Raw genomic sequence first — 19,717 nt, forward strand, 5'->3', positions numbered from 1 at the left:
CGTGTCTACCAGCCAAGCGGTACGCAACTACGCAATTGAGAGGAGGGCTGGGGCGGGATGGAATCACTGGGGCCAGACTCGCCCGTGCGCCCTGCCGGGACCGTGAGTGGGACGGGCAGCACCCCGGGATCTGCGTGTGCCCAGACCAGCCCCACTCCCCGCTGGCCGGTTCCCCTCCCACTCTTCCCCCCCGGCCAGCCCCATTTCCCCGACCCCCTCCCGGCCAGCCCCATTGCCTCTGACCTCCTCCTGACCAGCCTCACTCTCCCCGAATCCCTCCTGACCAGCCCTGCTCCCCACCATCCGGTTCCCCCTGATCTTCCCTGGCCAGCCCCGCTCCCCCCAACCTGCTCCCAGCCAGCCCTGCTCCCCGCCAGCCAGCCCCGCTCCCCCGCCCCCGATCTCCCCCGGCCAGCCCTGCTCTCCCTGACCTCCCGGCCAGCCCCACTACCCCCAACCCCCTCCCGACCAGCCCCACTCCCCCAGTGGCTGGTTCCCCCTCCCCAGTCTGAGATCAAGTGTGTCCGGTATTTTTGTCAAAACCATCTGGCAACCCTGTCCAGTGGAGCTTGAGCAAGAGCATTCTCCACAAATGAACTGGGAGCCACAGGCTCACCATGGAAACCTCAGTTGTAAGGACAAGGTCTTTCTCCTGCCGCCATATTGGAAGGCCGAAAGCCCAAGGCCTTTGTCTTCAGCCAGGCTGAAGAGCAGCAGCCCCGAGCTGCAAAGCAGGGAGTTACACACTCACATTCCACCTAAATTGCATTAAAATAGTGTCACACCAGGCTGCTCAGAAGGAAACCCGTCCTAATGGCCCCCACTGTCACCAGATAAAGAAACAGCTCTCAAGATGATTAAAGAAAACACTTTAAGAGCATCTCATCTGGCAACTTATCAGTAGTAGGTGAAACAAAACACAGGACTATGTAGCACTTTAAAGACTAACAAGATGGTTTATTAGATGATGAGCTTTCGTGGGCCAGACCCACTTCCTCAGATAAAGTAATGGAAGAAAATAGTCACAGCCATATATACCAAAGGATACAATTAAAATAATGAACACATAGGACAAATCACATTTCAGATCCACGTTCCACGAGGAGTACAGATAGTTTGGAATGCCTACGTAGTTCGAACTATCTAGCCCGTGCCGCGTGTAGCTGCGCGGCACGGGGTTCACACTAGCCGGCTTTTAAAAATGGCGGCGCCGGCTTTATGCTAATGAAGCCCGGGAAATTCAAATCCCGGGCTTCATTAGCAAGTTCGGTATGCATACATTACCCCGTTAGTTCGAACTAGCGGGAATGGTCCAGGCCGAGGTTGATGGTGGGGTATAGGTTGTTGAAATCTCTGTGGAATGTCTCCAGTGTTTCTTGGCCATGTGTCCAGATCATAAAGATTTCATTGATGTAGCGTAAGTAGAGAAGGGTAAAAGGGGATGGGAGTTGAGGAAACATTGTTCTAGGTCAGCCATAAAGATATTAGCATACTGTGGGGCCATGCGTGTACCCATGGCTGTGCCGCTGATCTGGAGGTATAAGTTGTTCTCAAACTGGAAATAATTGTGGGTGAGAACAAAGTTACATAGGTCTGCTATCAGGTTGGCAGTGGTGTCCTCTGGGATAGTGTTTCTAATTGCTTGTAATCCGTCTTCATGTGGGATGTTGGTGTATAGAGCTTCTACATCCATGGTGGCAAGGATGGTGTTATTGGGGAGGTTATCGATGTTTTGTAGTTTCTTTAGGAAGTCAGTAGTATCTCAGAGATAGCTGGGGGTGTTGGTTGCGTAGGGTTTGAGGAGAGAGTCTACATAGCTGGATAGACCAGTAGTGAGCGTGCCAATACCAGAGATGATGGGGCGTCCGGGGTGTCCAGGTTTATGGATCTTGGGAAGCAGATAGAAAAATCCTGGTCGGGGGTCAAAAGGTGTTTCTGTGTGGATTTGTTCCCGAGTAGCTGTAAGGAGGCTTTTAAGGAGACAGTGTAGTTTCTTTTGGTATTCCAAGGTGGGGTCAGAGGAGAGAGGTTTGTAAAATGTGGTGTTGGAGAGTTGTCTGGTTGCCTCCTGGTTATAGTCGGCCTTATTCATAATGACCACAGCACCCCCTTTGTCCGCTGGTTTGATTATAATGTCCAAGTTGTTTTTGAGACTCTGGATGGCATGGTGTTCAGCGCGGCTGAGATTGTGTGTCGCTTGTTGTCGTTTGCATATAATGTCAGTCTGTGTGTTGTTGCGGAAGCTTTGTATATAGAAATCCAGATTGTGTAGTAGTAGGGATTGTGAAATCAGTAGTAGGGATTGTGAAATCCTCTTTCTGTGATAAGGGCCCTCACTTTCCTATTGTTTGCCTGTCTGGTCTCTGTCTGGTTTTTAATTGTTTCTATCTGCTGTATAATTAATTTTGCCAGGTGTAAACCAGTTAAGGTGGTGGGGTGTGATTGGTTGGGTAAATCTGTTGCAATATGTTAAGGTTGGTTAGTAAAATGTTAGTAAACGGATTGGTTACGGTGTAGCTAAGCAGGCCTCAAGTTTGGTGATATAAACTGGGGTCCAAGGAGACCAGCAAGACAGGAAAAGGAACAGAAAGAAGAAGAAGGAAAGAAGAACTCACCTCCAAGTCGCAGCCTAAAATCAGAGGTGCCAAGAATCCTCTGCACAACCGTGATGTGCAGCAACACACAAACAGGAGGGGAAGTTTTCCTGCTTCAATCAGGGTCGGTGAGCAGGGCACAGTGCACGTAGCATGTGTGTTCTGCTTGCTAGGCAATGGATCATAAATAGGATACCACTGTGCAAGGCTCTTTCACTGGAAAAAGGCCCTGCGAGCTCACCAGAAGTTACACTTGGAACCCTAGGAAGTAGGAAAAGGGAACCGAAAAAACATCATGAGCCTGTGGTATTGGAGATTGTGCATTTAAGGACAGAGCTTTGCCAGGTGCGACACTGTAGTGTGAAGCCAGCTGGCACCGGAGAAGCCCACGGGCGGTGTGATCCCGAATACCACGTAGTCGGAGGAGTAAGACCAAGTGCCGGCTCCTGAGATATCAGGAGCTCCCACGGCATCAGGAAAGGAAGGTTCCTTTGTTAGTTGGGATCTGTGCTAGTCTTCTCATTTTCCCTCAGGAACTCCAGAAGGGTTTTTCCTAGAGAAGGACCCAGGTGAAGGAATTTTATAGGCTGAGCTGGATTAGCGGAAACCAAGTTTTTGGCCCCCCTAGGGGTTCAGCAAGTGACTCTAAAATCAGGAAGCAAGTTGCTACCTATGGTTCGTTTTAGCACTTTTTCCCCACTTCGCACTTTCTGTGCCTCTCCCGAGTGCCACGTCTTCCAGCTTTTCCACGTGGCCTTTCCTTGGACACACCTCGCTTCTGACATTGTTCACCTGGAAAAGCGTAACCCACACCTAATGTGGTTACTGAGCAATGCAAGCGGTACCTAGACCACAGCAACAGTTAAGACCAAGAGACCTCTACAGCATGAGCTAGGAGCCAGCTGGCTTTTAGCTCAGAGGGTAGAGGCTCCTATACTCTGCTTTAGAGGTCCCAGCTTCAAATCTGCTGGCTGGCGGTTACAAAAGCACTGCTGGGGTGGATGTCCTGGCCATGCTGGGTCTCACCAACCGTCTATCTAGCCTGTACCCTGCCTTCTGACAGTAACCCCCAGCACCAGGTGATCCATCCCATCATCCAGGCCTCGCTGCTAGCAATCAGAGGAGTAGGGACAGCCAGAGCACGGGGGTTGACTCTCTGACCAGCTTGGCTAATAGCCAGGGAGGGGCCTCTCCTCTGTGAGCTCAGCAAATACGTCAATGAATCCAGTTTATACTTCTGGCCTTCACGTTGTTCCTGGCGGGGAAGTTCTGTGTCAGGGACAGTCGATGGCCTGTTTTTACCCAGGAAGTGAGACTAGATCAGCAATGGGCAAGCAAGGAGAGTGAGTGGGCCCCGTCATCTCAGTGGGCCACAGCAGTCTGTGGTCCACTTGGGTTCCACCTGCAGCACCCCCCTCTCATGCACTGGGGCACTGGAGCCCTGCACTTTCTTCTCCTCCCTCCCAGCACTTTCAGAACACCTCGAATCTGCTGATTCACACTCCCCCTCCCTTCCAGAGCTGTAAACAGCAGATTTGTGGCCTTCCAGCTCTGGGAGGGAGGGGGAGGAGTGGGGGTCCATGGGCTGCAAGTTGCTCACCCCTGGACTAGATAATCACAGTGGCCCTTTCTGCCCTTAGAAGCTACGAAGTTTCACACACTTCGGTCCAAAGTAACTAGACTCACAAGCCCTCTCGCTCACACTGCAAATAATAAAGGGAGCGGAGGATACCCTGACAGCTGACCTTGGATTGCCCTGGTTCTATCTCCCTCAGCTGGCAACATGGCTGTGTCCATACCGGCCAGTTTTTCCGGAAAATCAGCCGCTTTTCCGGAAAAACTTGCCAGCTGTCTACACTGGCCGCTTGAATTTCCGCAAAAGCACTGACTTCCTACTGTAAGAAATCAGTGGTTCTTGCGGAAATACTGTGCTGCTCCCGTTCGGGCAAAAGTCCCTTTTGTGCAAAGCTTTTGCGCAAAAGGGCCAGTGTAGACAGCTCAGATTTGTTTTCCGCAAACAAGCCCCAATCGTGAAAATGGCGATCGGAGCTTTTTTGCGCAAAAGCGCGTCTAGATTGGCACGGATGCTTTTCTGCAAAAAGTGCTTTTGCGGAAAAGTGTCCGTGCCAATCTAGATGCTCTTTTCCAAAAATGCTTTTAACGGAAAACTTTTCCGTTAAAAGCATTTCCAGAAAATCATGCCAGTCTAGACGTAGCCCAGGTGTTTCTACTGGTGGTACACATCTGCACATGCACCAGTGCACGTCACAAAATGTATTCTGCACAAGGGTGGGGAAAAATTGGAGGGGACATTGTCTCCCATCTCATGCTGATGAACATCTCAAGCTTTCAGCACTGTCCTGGCCTCCTGACTACTTAATAAAGCTCTTTCCTACAATAACTCTGCAATGAAACAGATGCAGCAGCCGATAAACACTGTCACCCTTTTAGCTGTGGCTAGCAGAAGAAATGAATGTTGCCAGGTTAAAAAGTGAAACTGCCCTGGGCTCAGTCTGAGAGGAAAGGGGGGTGGAGGGGAGATCAAATCCCCCCCCCCATGAAAAGGGATCACTTGCAAATTATGACCACCCAAGGAAGCCTGGTGCTTCTCTGCTTCTGGAGTGAATAACAATCCTCAGCAGGGAGCATTTTCCAAGTACTTAGCATCTGCTGATCAGCCTCCCAACACCCTGGGTCAGAGAATCCTGAGCCTGATTCTCATCCCAGTTACGCTGATGTAAAAATCAGGACTAACTCCCCCCAGAGGCCATGGAGCACCCCCCCTCGTAGAGTGAGATCTGGGAGATTTTGTGCATGTTCCTGGGATGTTTCTGTAGTGCAGGTTCTACTAAGGGGAGGTGCTTCCTGCTGGGTACAGCCCTACCCAAGTCATTAAGAGTCATTAAAGTCAATGGGTCTCTACTAACAGCTGTAGCTGGTAGCAAGCCTTTGTCGGCTCACACATCAGCATATGCCCCCAGATGAGCTAACTCAAGGCAGGTGAAGCCAGTGGTGCTCAGCCAGGGGAATGCAGCGCTGTTCCAGGTGGCACATCGGCTCATCTAGCGATTTGCCTACTTCTAAACCAGGTGACATGACAAGCGCTAGCAAAGCCAGCCCAACCCCCCACTTCCGACCGTGACTTGTTTGGCCTGTGCTGGACATTGCAATGTAAGTGCACTATTTCCATCCCAAGGGATTGCTCTATGATAAAAGTCAGTGGTTTTTTTCCGTACGAGTGTGCTGGGGCACTGTGGTGTTTTTATGTCTGCTTTGGTAAGCAAGTGGTCGGCCTGCTAAAAGGGGCACCATAGTCTAGACAGGTTGACCGCCAGAGGCTTAAGCCAGGGGTGAGAAACCTGCTGCCTAGGCCCTAGGGGCAAGATCTGGCTGCTGGCTTGTCTAGATCTGGCCCTTGAAGCTCAAGGCTCTCTCCTGCCCCCAGCCACCACATCCCAAACCCGCTTCCTGGCAGCTCCCTCCTACAGGCTGAACTCTGCATTTCTGGCCCCATCTCAGAGCATGGGGTGGCACAAAATCTACTAGCCAGGCCCCCCGGGCTCTGGTGTGCTAGGGGAAGGTGGGGTTTTACTTTTGTGTCTCACTCTCGTGCGCCTCCCGCGCTGACCCAAGAGAGGCTCCCTGCCCTGGCGCAGGCAGTGTTTCTCAATCTTTTCAATGCCAAGGGTCAGATCTCTGCCTTCCTAAACCGGGTCAAGGAACTGGCAGCAGGGTCGACAGCCTCCACCAGGCCCTGGGCAAAGCAGAGGGAGGCTGCTGCATGATCCTGGAAGAGGTGAGGCCTCACAGTGCCCCTTCCCCCGCCCTCTGCACCAAACCTTTCAGTGATTTAAAGGGCTTAAGCCTTAGGGCAATTGTCCTCTTTCCAACCCCTCCCCCACATCAGCAGGCCTGGACACCATAGTGAGAGCTAGAGGCTGAAGCCGGGAGTGGGGAACCTATGGCCTGGGGGCCAGGTCTGTTCCCCCCTCTCCCGCCCGCCTGGATCTGGCCCCTGAGGCTCAGGATGTCCCCCCGCCCTTCAGCATTTGAGGATCTGGGTGCTTTTCACATCCCGCTGGAGGGTGTTTGGGTTTTTTTAATCCTTCAGTTTCTCTCCCATTTATTCTGTTTAGTTGCACCCCTGGTCATAACCCCCCTGGTTACACTTACACTACAAATTACCTCCCAGATCACACAAAGTCGAAAGATCAAGTCCCCCTGGCTTGGTGTTCAAATACCATTCACAGATTTAAATTCAACCATCTTCTTTAATCACAAATTCAGCCGTTATCTTCATGGACACGAAGACCCGCACAAGCCCGCTCCGTCAGCTCGTGGCCTGGGGGCATTTCTGCTGGCTTCTTCTGTTGCCCACTGATGTCTTCTAGGCCCCACTGCCAGGAACGCAGTTTTCCCAAGTGCTTTGGAATTTGTGCCGCTTCCCTCTGGAATTCATGGCTTGATTCTGAGACCCCCTTTCAAGTACCTAGTTTTAGCCGCTCTGAGCGGCACGTTTACCAATGTAGATTTTCTCATTGAGTTGTTGTGAGGATGAGTGGCAGGGAAGGGCTTTCAGAGCCCCCAACACAAGATGCTATAGAAGTGTGTAGCATGACTGGCCTTGTGCTAGGGATTTAGGATCCAGAAGGTTGTAAAGGAGACTGTATAACGAGTGAGTGTAATCGGGCTGGACACCATCCATGCACTCCCTTAGAGTCATACTACTGACCTAGAGTCTTATTAGTAACAGGCTGCCTCAGTTTCCCCTCTTGAATTATTTATTAAACACTTGAGTCCTTTCCCATCCCTTCTCAGATTGTGCTTTATTAATGCAACTAACATTCACAAGAAAGTTTTCAAGCCCATCCAGTACTCCGCATGCAACAAAGATTTCTCTTGCTCCTTGGGACCTTTTCTGCTTTGGTAACCACCCTCACACCCCAAGCCCCACCTGACTGGAGTTCTGCTCCGAGGACTGATAGAGCCTGCTCACGCCTAGCCATCTCTGATCTCCTAGCACTCTCCCCTTTTTCTTCCTTTTATTGTTGAAGCCGACTTAACCGAGCCATCTATAACTGTCACTAAGAATGATCCCTAAATATCTAGTCATCTATAGTCTCTTGCTCTGCCCTGTGTCCTTCAAGTCATGTGAACATGTTTCTAATACAACCTGGCTATGTCCATACCGGCCAGTTTTTCTGGAAAATAAGCCGCTTTTCCGGAAAAACTTGCCAGCTATCTGCACTGGTAGCTTGAATTTCCACAAAAGCACTGGCTTCCTACTGTAAGAAATCAGTGCTTCTTGCGGAAATACTATGCTGCTCCCGTTCGGACAAAAGTCCCTTTTGCTCAAAACTTTTGTGCAAAAGGGCCAGTGTAGACAGCTCAGATTTGTTTTGCGCAAAAAAGCCCCGATAGCGAAAATGGCGCTCGGGGCTTTTTTGTGCCAAAGCGCGTCTAGATTGGCCATGGACGCTTTTCCACAAAAAGTGCTTTTGCAGAAAAGCGTCCGTGCCAATCTAGATGCTCTTTTCTGAAAATGCTTTAATGGAAAACTTTTCCGTTAAAAGCATTTCCGGAAAATCCTGCCAGTCTAGACGTAGCCTCTCACTTTCACAATTTTACTAAATAACGTAATGGAACTTGTGTTACCTTAGGATGTTCCTCAGCTAGCTTTTCCCATTCTGAATCAACGCCATTATTTAGCCATCAAGGGTGATCAGTAGTCTCTTGTGTCTTCCAGAGCCTCAGCTCCATTTTTGTATCTTATTTAAAAAAGATGTTTAAGCCACAAAGGTCAGTGCATACTCCAAACAACGTCCCTTCGTTCTCACGCTCCAGGACCTGAAATATGGCATTAGCTGTGACTCCCGGGCACAATTCAACCTTTTCTTTTTCTGTCAGGGCACGTTTTTTGCCATCTTTCTTCTAAAATGTGGCAGTATTTGGCTTTTGACCAGGGTATTTCTATGTCAATCTCTCCACTTTTTTACTGTGTTTTCAGCTGCTCTGTCCACCATTTCATTCCATGTTGTCTGCATGTGCACTACACGTACCCCACCTGTACTCGTTCTGATATTAGACATAATTATTCAACCAATGAAATTCTCTCATATTGAGAGAGACTTTTTTTATCGCCTTTGAGCTGAAGGTTAAATAACCTTCCCTCGCCCCCCGCTACTGAGTGTACATCCCACAGCTAAGCAGGCTGTGCCCACAAGAGCTCATGATACCATCTACATGTTTTGTTAGTCTTTAAGTGCTGTGAGACTATTAGTCTGTAACTGGAAAAACTTAAACAACAAACTCGGCTACCCCCCGAAGCTTTTGATTCCTAGTAGTTTGACTGTCCTGCCAGCTGAATTCCCCACACTCATCACATACTTGTATTGTACTTTTGTCGTTGTGGTTCCCAGTAACTTTAGCGCGGAACGCCGGGCTGAGTCGTTTCATTAACAGTGTGTGTGGCGTGTGGAAGTGCCATAAATGCCCCACATGCTGTTTGTACTGCCAAGGAGTGCATTGCCTTGGCAAATATAATCAGTAACTTAGTCTGATTAAGGTCCTGGATACAACAGCAGTGTTTCCTCATCAGTCCCAGCAAGGTTAATCCTTCCTCGGTATTTATCGTTAATTGATATGATCTTTGATAATTTAGTACTGTATAAATATAATCCCAGGGGAATTGAAGCCTCTTGGCTTTGTTTGTTTTCCATCAGTGGCAACTGCTGGGGAAGGACACAGGGGGACCTTGGTCATTCATTGCCCCCACCATGACTCCAGGGGAGGGCTCTGCCCCGCCCTATCGCCACCCCACCTCTGCCCTTTCCCATCCCTGCTCTACATCCACCCTGCCCCACTTCTTCTCCCCCTCCCCAGCCCCTTACCCCTCTGTGATGCAGCTCAGGAGACTGGGGGTAGGGAGGAATGGCGCCAGCAGCAGGGGATGCCCCTCCCACACTCACCAGCACCCTGGCTCCAGCCGCCTCTCTCCACTTCCTGCCACCAGTGAGTGGGGGAGGGGATGGTTCTGCTCCCCACTATTCCCTCAGACCAGGTCGCTCAGGGGCGGGGGTGACATGAGGCAGAGCTATGCAGCTGGGAGCTGGCGAATCAGAGCAGAATGGGGCCAAGTTACTCCAGTTCTGGCTGCCACCAAATAGTGTGGAGAGGGGGCAACCTCAACTGCCGGCGCCAGGCCCCCCACTAGTCCCCTGGGTCCTGTAGGGCCCCCCAAAGCACACGGCCTGGAGCAGTTGGATGAATCGTCTATAGGACGGGACAGCTCTGTCTGCCCGTGGTGTTGGGATGGGGCATGTGACCCTCGTGGCCCCCTCCGTGTGTCGCCCCTGTTTTCCACACAGATACACTTACACTTCTTTGCCACGTTTCCTTTTTGTAAGCATCAGGCGCTTGGTTTTGGCGGTGGAACACTCCAAAGCCCCGTGCGTTTCCCCCGTCTCTGGGAAAGCGTTAGCGAGTCTCTTCCCTGCCAGCTCAGCATTCCTGCTCTGCCCCTCAGAGCAGTGTCACCGTCAACAGAGCGATGCTCCCTGGGTGCTCGCTCGTTTCAGGGGACCACGTACTGTACCACTAAGGTCAGGCTGATAACACTTCCCTGAGGCTGGATGTGATACAGTCAGCATCACTTCCCCGCCTCTGGCCCGCATGGTCCTTTGACTCAGAATGTGTCTACTTCCTCCAGGCCACGTGTCCGCCTCCCTCCCTACTGCTCCGGGGGCTGGGGAGACTTGGGCCACACGGCTGCCTCCTTTCCCGCTACTCTGGCTGCCAAGGAGGCTCAGTCCACATCCCCTCTTCTCTCCCCGCTGCTCCTGGGAGGCTGGGGTGTGTGCAGTGCTCTTCCCCTCCCTGTGGTGGGGGTGGGGCCTCAGTGAAGGGGGTGGGGCTGTAGGTGGGGCTAGGGACCTGCCTCCCCTAGCCCCAGGTGCCTGGGCCACCCATGCTTTAGCATCTAGAAAGTCAGCTGTCATGAAACAAATGTGTGAGGCACAGAGATATTTGTTTCTAATTGAACAATGAGTCGGGCTGTGGTTTTGCCCACAAAAGCTCATGATGCTGTACATTTCTGTTAACCTCTAAGGTGCCACAGGACTACTTGTTTTTAAAGTTACAGACTAACACGGCTCCCCCTGTAAGACTGATTTTTACAATATGCGGAGCTGTTTCCTCTCCAGAAACCGCTCGCTGTATCTTATCTACAATGCCTCTGTTGGTACAGCCAATATTCCATTCCCCACTCATTCCATCATTTTAGCCAAACAGGATGTAAGGGCAGTAGGTCTATCAGCACCTAATTCTATGAGTAGTTAGCCTGGTTTCTGTATTGGAATTATTACTGTGTGTTTCCGCCCTACCGATCACTCTTTTACCTTTGCAGTATAATATAGTTCCAGAAGAACTTTCAAACTGCTTTCAGAGGGAGAGAGTTAAACATGCTGCAGACACAATTAAGACCCTACCAAATTCATGGTCATGAAAAATGCATCACAAACAATGAAATCTGGTCTTTTGTGTTCTTTTACCTGAGAATTACACATTTCAAGGGGAAACGAGGGTTTCTTTAACTAGGCATCCTGACCCAAAAGAGGGTAGGGAGGGGGTTGCAAGGTTATTCTGGGGGAGGTCACAGTATTGCCACCCTTACTTCTGCACTGGCTTCATATTTGGTAGCCAGAGAGCAGCAGCTGCTGGTGAGGTGCCCAACTCTGAAGGCAGCAGCAAAGAGGTAAGAGTCACAAAACTATTCCATGCCACCCTCACTTCCGCATTGCTGCTTTCAGAGTCGCGTCCGGCCCCTTACAGTTACAACACCATGACACTTCACATTTATAAATCTTTTGAAATCTTGAAATTTACTATTTTCAAAACCTCATAACTGAAATGGACTGGAATGGACTGTAAATTTGGTAGAGCCCTATCTATAATCTTTACCTGGGGATGCATTCTTGCAGGCAGCCATCAATAGCTCCCTCGCATTCTTGCCTACAAAATCATTCACTCAGTATAAACTGACCCATAGTCTCCTATAGACAACCACCTAACCTCAAGATGATTCTTACCAACAACCACAGGACATACCACACTAATACCAACCCTGGTACCTTCCCTTGCAACAAACCCCGTTGCCAGCTTTGTCCACATATTCACTCTGCTGATACCATTATTGGACCTAACCAAGTGAGTTATAAGATCAAGAACACATTCCTACGCATCCAGAAATATAACTTATGCTATCATGTGCCAAAAGTGTCCGTCTGCTTTGTACATTGGACAAACGTCTCCATCACTTCGCCAAAGGATCAATGTCCACAAAACAAATATTAGACAGGACCACAAAGAAAAAACAGTTTCTTGCCATTTCAACCAGAAAGGACACTGTTGCAATGACTTAATTACCTGCATCCTGCTTCAGAAGCCTTTTAAATCTGCACTTGAAAGGGAATCCTCTGAACTGTCATTCATGCTAAAATTCGACACTCTACGTGTGGGTCTCAACAAAGACCCTAGCTATCTTACCCATTACAAAGATATCTTCCCCAATTATCACCTCTAATACCATTAGCTCACAGACATTTACCTTTCCCCCCTCCATCCCCCTTCTGTTCTGAAATTTATTTGTCCTTTTCATATGTGTTCATTTTTTTAAATTGTATCCTTTGGTATATATGGTTGTGACTATTTTCTTCCACTATTTGATCTGAGGAAGTGGGTCTGGCCCACAAAAGCTCATCATCTAATAAACCATCTTGTTAGTCTTTAAAGTGCTACATAGTCCTGTATTTTGTTTCAGCTACACCAGACTAACACGGCTAAATTTCTATCACTCAGTATAGTGTGTTCAGGTTTACTCCCCCTATGCAATAGTTCAGGATTTTCTTCAATGAATGGACTTTTAATCTGCATATTGGTCATTACCCCTCAGTTTCTGCACAGACTTTCTGCTTTCTTGTAGTCAGAACTCCTATCTTGCCAGTTCCAATAAGACCTAGGATGTGACTACTTTTACTCTGGTTTCCATTCAATCCTCTGATTTGCCTGTATATTTCTGATGTCTTGCCATCTTGATCTGCCTGCAATACTGTCCCCACCTCACTTTATTTGATATTTTATAAGTCTTTGTGCTATTGCCTTATTTCCTTCAGAGCTCATTAGCTTTTTGCTATTGTGTGTGTGTGTGTGTGTGTGTGTGTGTGTGTGTGTGTAATTTCTTTTTTTAAAGGCATTCTTCCTCTTTTTATTACTGTTTGCACTCCTCATTCAAGTAACAAATGCTGGAATATTTTACCTATGGCTACTGTAATTGCTGCTTTAATTCTTTTAATACAAGTTGGTAATTTTCTACTCCCTTTAACCTTTCTTTCCCCTTGAAAACTTATACATATGGGGAAGTGATTGCTCCCCATTTCTTCTTCCTCGTATATTTCTCCATTTTATCTGCTTGCAATATTTGGTGTTACAATTGCCACATCTAAGCAAGAAAAAAACTACTCACCATCTGTCGCATTAAACTTTCTGGAGTGCCAGGAGATTGTTTTCACCAATAAACTTCCCTAAGCATGGGCCATTGTGTTACAGCCCTACAGTTTACAATGGCTATTTATGTCCCCGAGTATCGTATCAGGGCTTTTAGAATTCTTTACTATTTCTTGTAACTCTGAGTTTTCTAATTCCCCACACAAGTTAAAGATATTATAAATCCTTCAAAAAAGATTCCTTTTCTGCACTGGGCTTTCATTAGATTATAGTCAAGGCTTTCTTTTTTGTTCTCTACTGCCATGTAGTCTGTACTTTCATAAGATTAAATGCCTAGTCCTCTTCCTAGTTTTTGGTCTTTTTTTTTTTTTTCTAAAGACAACTAGCCCATGTTTACTGCATACATATGTCATCGCCTTTCGTTTTCATATCCAGGATGTTTTCTTTTGGCTTCTGGCCAGGTGCTATTACATTGTGTGTAGCTCAGTTTTACTGTAGCCTCCTGCTGCTCTTTATAAGGCAATTGCCATGATATCTCCCAGGTGTTGCTCATTCTGTAATCAGGGGGGGAAGGGGAAGGACTGATGGACTTGCCAGACCCCTGGGCAAGGTGAGGAAGGCCAGCTCTGTGTGCCTGGAAGGGGCGGGGCTTCAGGCAAAAGGGGCGAGGCTGGGGTAGCCAGCCCTCAGAGTCTCCCGGAGTGCGATGCACGCTGCTCCAGAGGTGAGCTAAAGGGCCCGGGAGCCTCAGGTCCTTTTGAATTGCTGGGCCCTGCAGTGACTGCTCCCTCTGCCACACCCTGTTGGCCAGCTTGGGAACCAGAACTGGCTAGCCCCAGCCTTCAAAGGGCACGCCATGCTGGGACAGTGAGCTCTGGTGAGGGTGAGTCTGCGGTGGCTCAGGGGGGCGAAGTATACAGCACACTAGCGCCTGGTGCGTTAACTGCCCTGTGCGGGCCTGCTGGCATGAGCTGAAAAGTTGACATCGATAAAATCCCTGAGCTGCATTAACCCACCTTTTAGTTTGCCCCAGCTGGGTCTCTCCAGGGCAGTTACCGCACAACCTGTTAGCTGCATGCAACACTCTGACTGGTGCCCCCGGAGTCCGGGATAAGTGAAGGCTTTTGAGGAATCTTATGAATGGTGGTAACTGAGTTAGAAACAATAGTTACCTTTTGGAAATTGTAACAGATGTAGCCGTGTTAGTCTGGTCTTGCTGAAACAAAAGACAGGACTGTGCAGCACTTTAAAGACTAAGATGGTTTATTAGGTGATGAGCTTAAACCATCTTGTAAGTCTTTAAAGTGCTGCATAGTCCTGCCTTTGTGCTACTGTACCAGTGCCAGTTTCAAAGATTGTTTGCTACTTTGATCTGGGTGGCACAAAAGGATTGGCTGCAAAGACATGGCTAACCTGGGGCCTGCCGGTTCTTTGTTGCCCTGCACCTTGGACAATCATCTGTGCTCATCCAAAGGGGGTGTAAAAACACTTCTATGCTGATCTGGGAGCATTTGACACCCATTGGGCTCTGGTGTAAGCACACGCACCGAGCAGTGCGAGTCAGACCCATCAGCACAGGCGTGCTGCGTGAGTGACTTCGAAGATCTCACAGGTCTTTATTAATGAGGTCAGGATCTTTACACTCATTTTACAGATGGAAAAACTGAGCCACAGAGTAGTAGTATGACCAAGGCCCTCCAGCAAACCAGTGGCAGAAGTGGGAATAGAACCAAGGTCTCTTGCAACTGTCAAGTGTTCTGTCCACTTGGTGCAGTTACCCAAGTGCAAATCACCCTTTCCCCTGATACGGTGCAGCCACACTGGGGCTTCTCCCTGTTGCTGCATCAGCGCTGCTACATCAATGCAAACCCCACAGCACAAACAAGTCCTGGGCTACCCTAGAGTAGTTCTATTGCCTTCAGCGGAATTGCTCCGGATCCACACTGATGTAAGAGTGGACCAGAGTTAGCTTGGAGGTGGGGCTGGGGGGAAATGGGAGATTAGCATAGGCCAGTCTCTTTCTCCAGAGGGATGAATTATTATTTGTGCTCATCACAAGCTCCGGGATTAAATTGCTGCCGGCTGAAATCCGTATTGAGCTCCACTATGCCCAGCCAATGACCTCAGGCGTGACGTGCAGGGCCTCCCTCTGCAGGGATCAGAGATGATAAAGCTGTCTCTACACTAACTTCCTCAGTTCTGAGCCTCTCGCGGGCCCCCGACTCCGATACCCTCGCTAGCCCAAATTGTCGCCAGAAGCTGAAGATGTCGGCCGAAAGCTCAGTGCGCGCAAAGGATGGGGCTGGCTTCACTCAGGTACAGGGATTATATTTCCCATCTCTTCTCATCCTCTTAGCCGGGAGCTAGTAGAAAGTTGTGGCATACCTGCTGCATCCTAGTGAAACCTGAAGGCTCCCCAGCCAGGACACATGGGTACTCATTTGACTGCAGATCTACCACTAAGGGTAGGTGTGACCTGGATACTAGATACATCTTGGCTTGACCTGGATACGAGGAGAGCATGTGACTGGTCCTGGTGAACTAATAGGGTGTTAAATGACTTCTTTAAAATCTGTAGGACTGTGTCATGGTGGGAGGTATCAAAGCTTTCTGTCACAGGGAAATAGCTGGTATATTTTTAGATGTCATTTCTGCATGGTCTTTCCTTACAGCAGCCTTACTGGAAAGTGAAGGAAGGCAGAGAGCAAGCTTTTTGTTTAGTGGGTGGAAATTCTTGGCTGAACTTTGTGGGTGCTGGCACATGAGACTGTCAGGTATGTGGTACTAACAGGCACTCGCCAGCACTCCACGAGGATGCTAGTATTCAGTTGAATTATCCAGATGAACTTCAGACTTTCAAAAGTTTCAGAGGGGTAGCCGAGTTAGTCTGTAACAGCAAAAACTTAAAAAAAAAAATTAAGTAGCACTTTAAAGACTAACAACATGTAGATGGTATCATGAGCTTTCATGGGCACAGCTCACTTCTTCAGATGATGGGAGTGTTGGAAGTCCAGTCAGAACAACTTTGACAGGAGGACTGATACTATGATTTCAGATTCAGAGGGAAGTTACTTTTGCCAGAGTTGGCAAAGAAATAGCAGCATCTCTTTGGTTGCAAATAATAATAATAATAATAAAAAAAAACCCAGCAACTTCCTGAGCGAAAACTGGTGCTGTAGGTGAGTGTTATTCAGATGTCTATTTGGCAAGAGAATTCATTTATTCCTCCTACTCTCAACAGAATGGCCCTGCTGCCTCTTTGTGTAAACTGATTTGTTTCCACAAAAGAGAAGAAAATACGGAGATATTTTTTCACTTGGAGATACAGACACCCTGCCCCCCAGCTAATTTCCAATGCAGCAATTTCTTCTGGGACAGGACAGCACAGCTTTGGCTAAATTATTCATGCAGCTAAGTAGCATGTGTGTCAGTTGTAAGAGAAGCCTGCAGGTCAGGACTTCTAGCTCCTGTTTCTGCTTGAGCCATTGACTCACCATGTGCATAGCCATCGCTTTGCCTCTGTGCTCCAGATTCCCCAATCCGACTTTGAGGCTGAACATCCTGACTCACCTGTGAGAGAGGAATTAATGTTTGCAAGGCACTAAGGAGGAGATCCTTCGATGAACGGGTTACCAATGTGCCCTGTAGCATTACAGCTCCAAAGAGACACCCTCTTTCCATACCTGGCCAACAAACTTAGCCCTTAACAGACTTTTGAACACTTCAACCAACTTTTTGTGTGTTGAAAAACCACCATTTGTAGCCAAGGCTGAAAGGAAGTGAAATTAGATTTTAAATCAGTGATAGGCAACTTAGGCTACTGAGTGGGCTGCATAAATTTTCCTCCTTCATCTAGGTGAACCTCAAGATTATGGTAACCAAGATGGCCTCCCAGTAGGGTTGCCAGGTGTCCGGTTTTGCCTGGACTGTCCATTATTTGGGAAAATACTGGACATGTGATGCCGGGGACAATTTTCCCCTGCCGCATCTGGCGGGAGAGTGAGGAGTGTGGGGCTATTTAAAGGTGCACCGCCCTTCTCCTCCCCCCCTTCCCCTCAACAGCTTTGGTCTCTTCCACTCCTCTTGGCCTCCCCCCCCCCCCTTTTTTTTTGTTCGACACAATTTTTTCCTAGGGTGTTTTTTTTTCTTTCTTTTCCGGGGGGGAGGGTGTTAAACCATCTGGCATCCCTACCTCCCAGGATCAGATCGTTTTGTTTGCCTGGAATTTGCGGGATGTGCCGACTGAACCATAGTAGCTCTCTGATTGGATGCAGAGGGAGTGCACGGCTCCCACAGTCAGTGTTGGGTGCAATCAGCCCGCAGATCATTTCCTGTGCCCTGGTCTTGTGCGTCGCTTTAGTAACACGGGTAGGAAAAACCCTAAGCAGAGAGAATCCAGCGGAATGTGGCAACTCTCCTCATACGCAACGGTAAACGAAATGTCTCACAGGCCACGCACCGTGCCTCAATGGGCCACATGCAGTTGCTGTTTTAAATCTTCTCTCTCCACCTTGCTCCTCTCCCCCCCCCCCCCTCAATAGTATTATTGTTTCCGTTTGGAATCTTCAATGGGGCTGCACGTCTCACACCCACTGAATGTAACTGGAGTCGTGGGCCCCAGCTCCCTCGGTCCCAACCTCTCCTTTGAAGAAGGGTGTCTGCTCCTCATGCAGTTCAGTCTTTTTACTCTGGGGAGGGAGCAAGAGACTGTCAGTCAAAGCAAAGGGCCCCGTGCCCCTCTCAATTGATGGCAGCTGTGGGGCCTGTTCTACCCATTCAAGTCAATGAAAAGACTCCCATCGACGGTCCCTCTGATGGATGCTGGATCAGGGCCTTGGCCCCCGGGGCTCACTCCTGCAGCATTGAAGTCAACGGGAGTTTTGCCTCTGTCTTCAGCAAAGCAGCTCTTGAATGCGGGTGAAAGGCAGAGATGTCACTGAGCTTTGATTGCCTCAATGCACTGCTGCTTCTGCAGCTCACCGAATTGCTCTACCAGCTGGGAGCACTTTGGAGAGCAATTCGTAGCTGGCAAGAGTCAGCGTTGCCGCCCCAAATTGATGCCGTGACTTTGGCCCTGGCTGTTCAGCGTCTTCCATTGGGTTAGGAGTCGAAACGCAAGCTGGACTGATTAAAATGACAAATGCAGTCCTGTTGGTGACACTTTAAAAATACACGCGTGGACTCGGTTGCTGCTTATTCAAAAACACGGCTTTGTGTGTTTGAATTCCTTTGCAAACATTCGACAGGACGACAGATTTAGCCAAGTGGTTGAAATCCTTAGGCAGATTTAGTTGCAACAGCTACAACTCAATCCTAATAAAAGCAAACGGCCCATGTCTGGTGGCATATTGATGCCCTCCAAAAGATACTTTCTGTGTGCCAGCAGGTCTGTCCTCAGCAAGAGGAGATGAGTTTCATGAAACAATATGTCAAATAACCATCAGCGGGGCATAACAAGGGTGTTTCTTTTTACCCATATTGGATTTCTTCTGCACTCAGCTAAAATCTTATCTCTGCTCCTGGCTGTGGGTCATTTCTCTCCATCCTCAATTAGGTTTCACTTCAGTGGACTCCGACTTTACATAAGGAACTGTGGCATGCTATTAATATGTTGTATGTATTTTGGCACAGCATGTCCTGTGGGGATCTCAAAGTAGCTTCTAGACATTCAGCCCCACAGAGTCTGCTGCTCCCATTTTACTGACCTGGATCAGGGCAACTGAGGGGCCAAGCCTGTGAAATCCAAATCCCTTCTTGCCAGGAGCCTAGGATCTTTTTAGGATGGGTGACTTCTTCCTGCTAGCAGCACTGGGATAACAACTCAGGAACTTCTGGTTTCATGTGTGTGTGTGTGTGTGTGTGTGTGTGTGTGTGTGTGTGTGTGTGTGTGATCAGTGTTAGCTGGTTCTGATGCAGTCGTGTTCTAACCACACGGTCGAGTCTCGTGTGCTGCTGAAGCTCAGAGAATCTTCTCTTTTAACTTACAAAGTACAGTCACACTCCCATTCGATGCGTTGGCTATGGGGACGGGCGTGCTTTGAAGGAATTGGGCTAGTGACCCCTGGGACCAATTCCTCCTGCTTCTCCAGATAGCAAGTAAATAGCTTCCAACTTGACTGGGCTCTTGCTACAGTTCAAAAGTGGAAGACTCGCAGGGGTCTGGCACCGGCAAGGACTGGCCCCGTGCTTTCTGCGATACCTCTGGGGCTCTTGTACATTTCAAAAGGAAACCCAGCAGGGAGCTCAGGACCAGCAGCACACTTAGGCTATGTCTAGACTGCAGGCTTCTTTCGAAAGAGCCTCTTTCGAAAGATCGCATCTAGACTGCAGGCGGATCTTTCGAAAGAGAAATCCGCTTTTTCGAAAGAGAGCACCCAGCGAGTCTGGATGCTCTCTTTCGAAGACGGCCTATTTACATTGAAGAACGCCTTCTTTCGAAAGAGGAACTTTCGAAAGAAGGCGTTCTTCCTCGTAAATTGAGGTTTACCGCCATCGAAAGAAAAGCCGCGTTCTTTCGAAATAATTTCGAAAGAACGCGGCTTGAGTCTGGACGCAGGGGAAGTTTTTTCGGGAAAAGGCTACTTTTCCCGAAAAAACCCCTGAGTCTGGACACGGCCTTACAG

This window comes from Pelodiscus sinensis, chromosome 28 (genome assembly GCF_049634645.1).
Source record: "Pelodiscus sinensis isolate JC-2024 chromosome 28, ASM4963464v1, whole genome shotgun sequence".
NCBI lineage: Eukaryota > Metazoa > Chordata > Testudines > Trionychidae > Pelodiscus > Pelodiscus sinensis.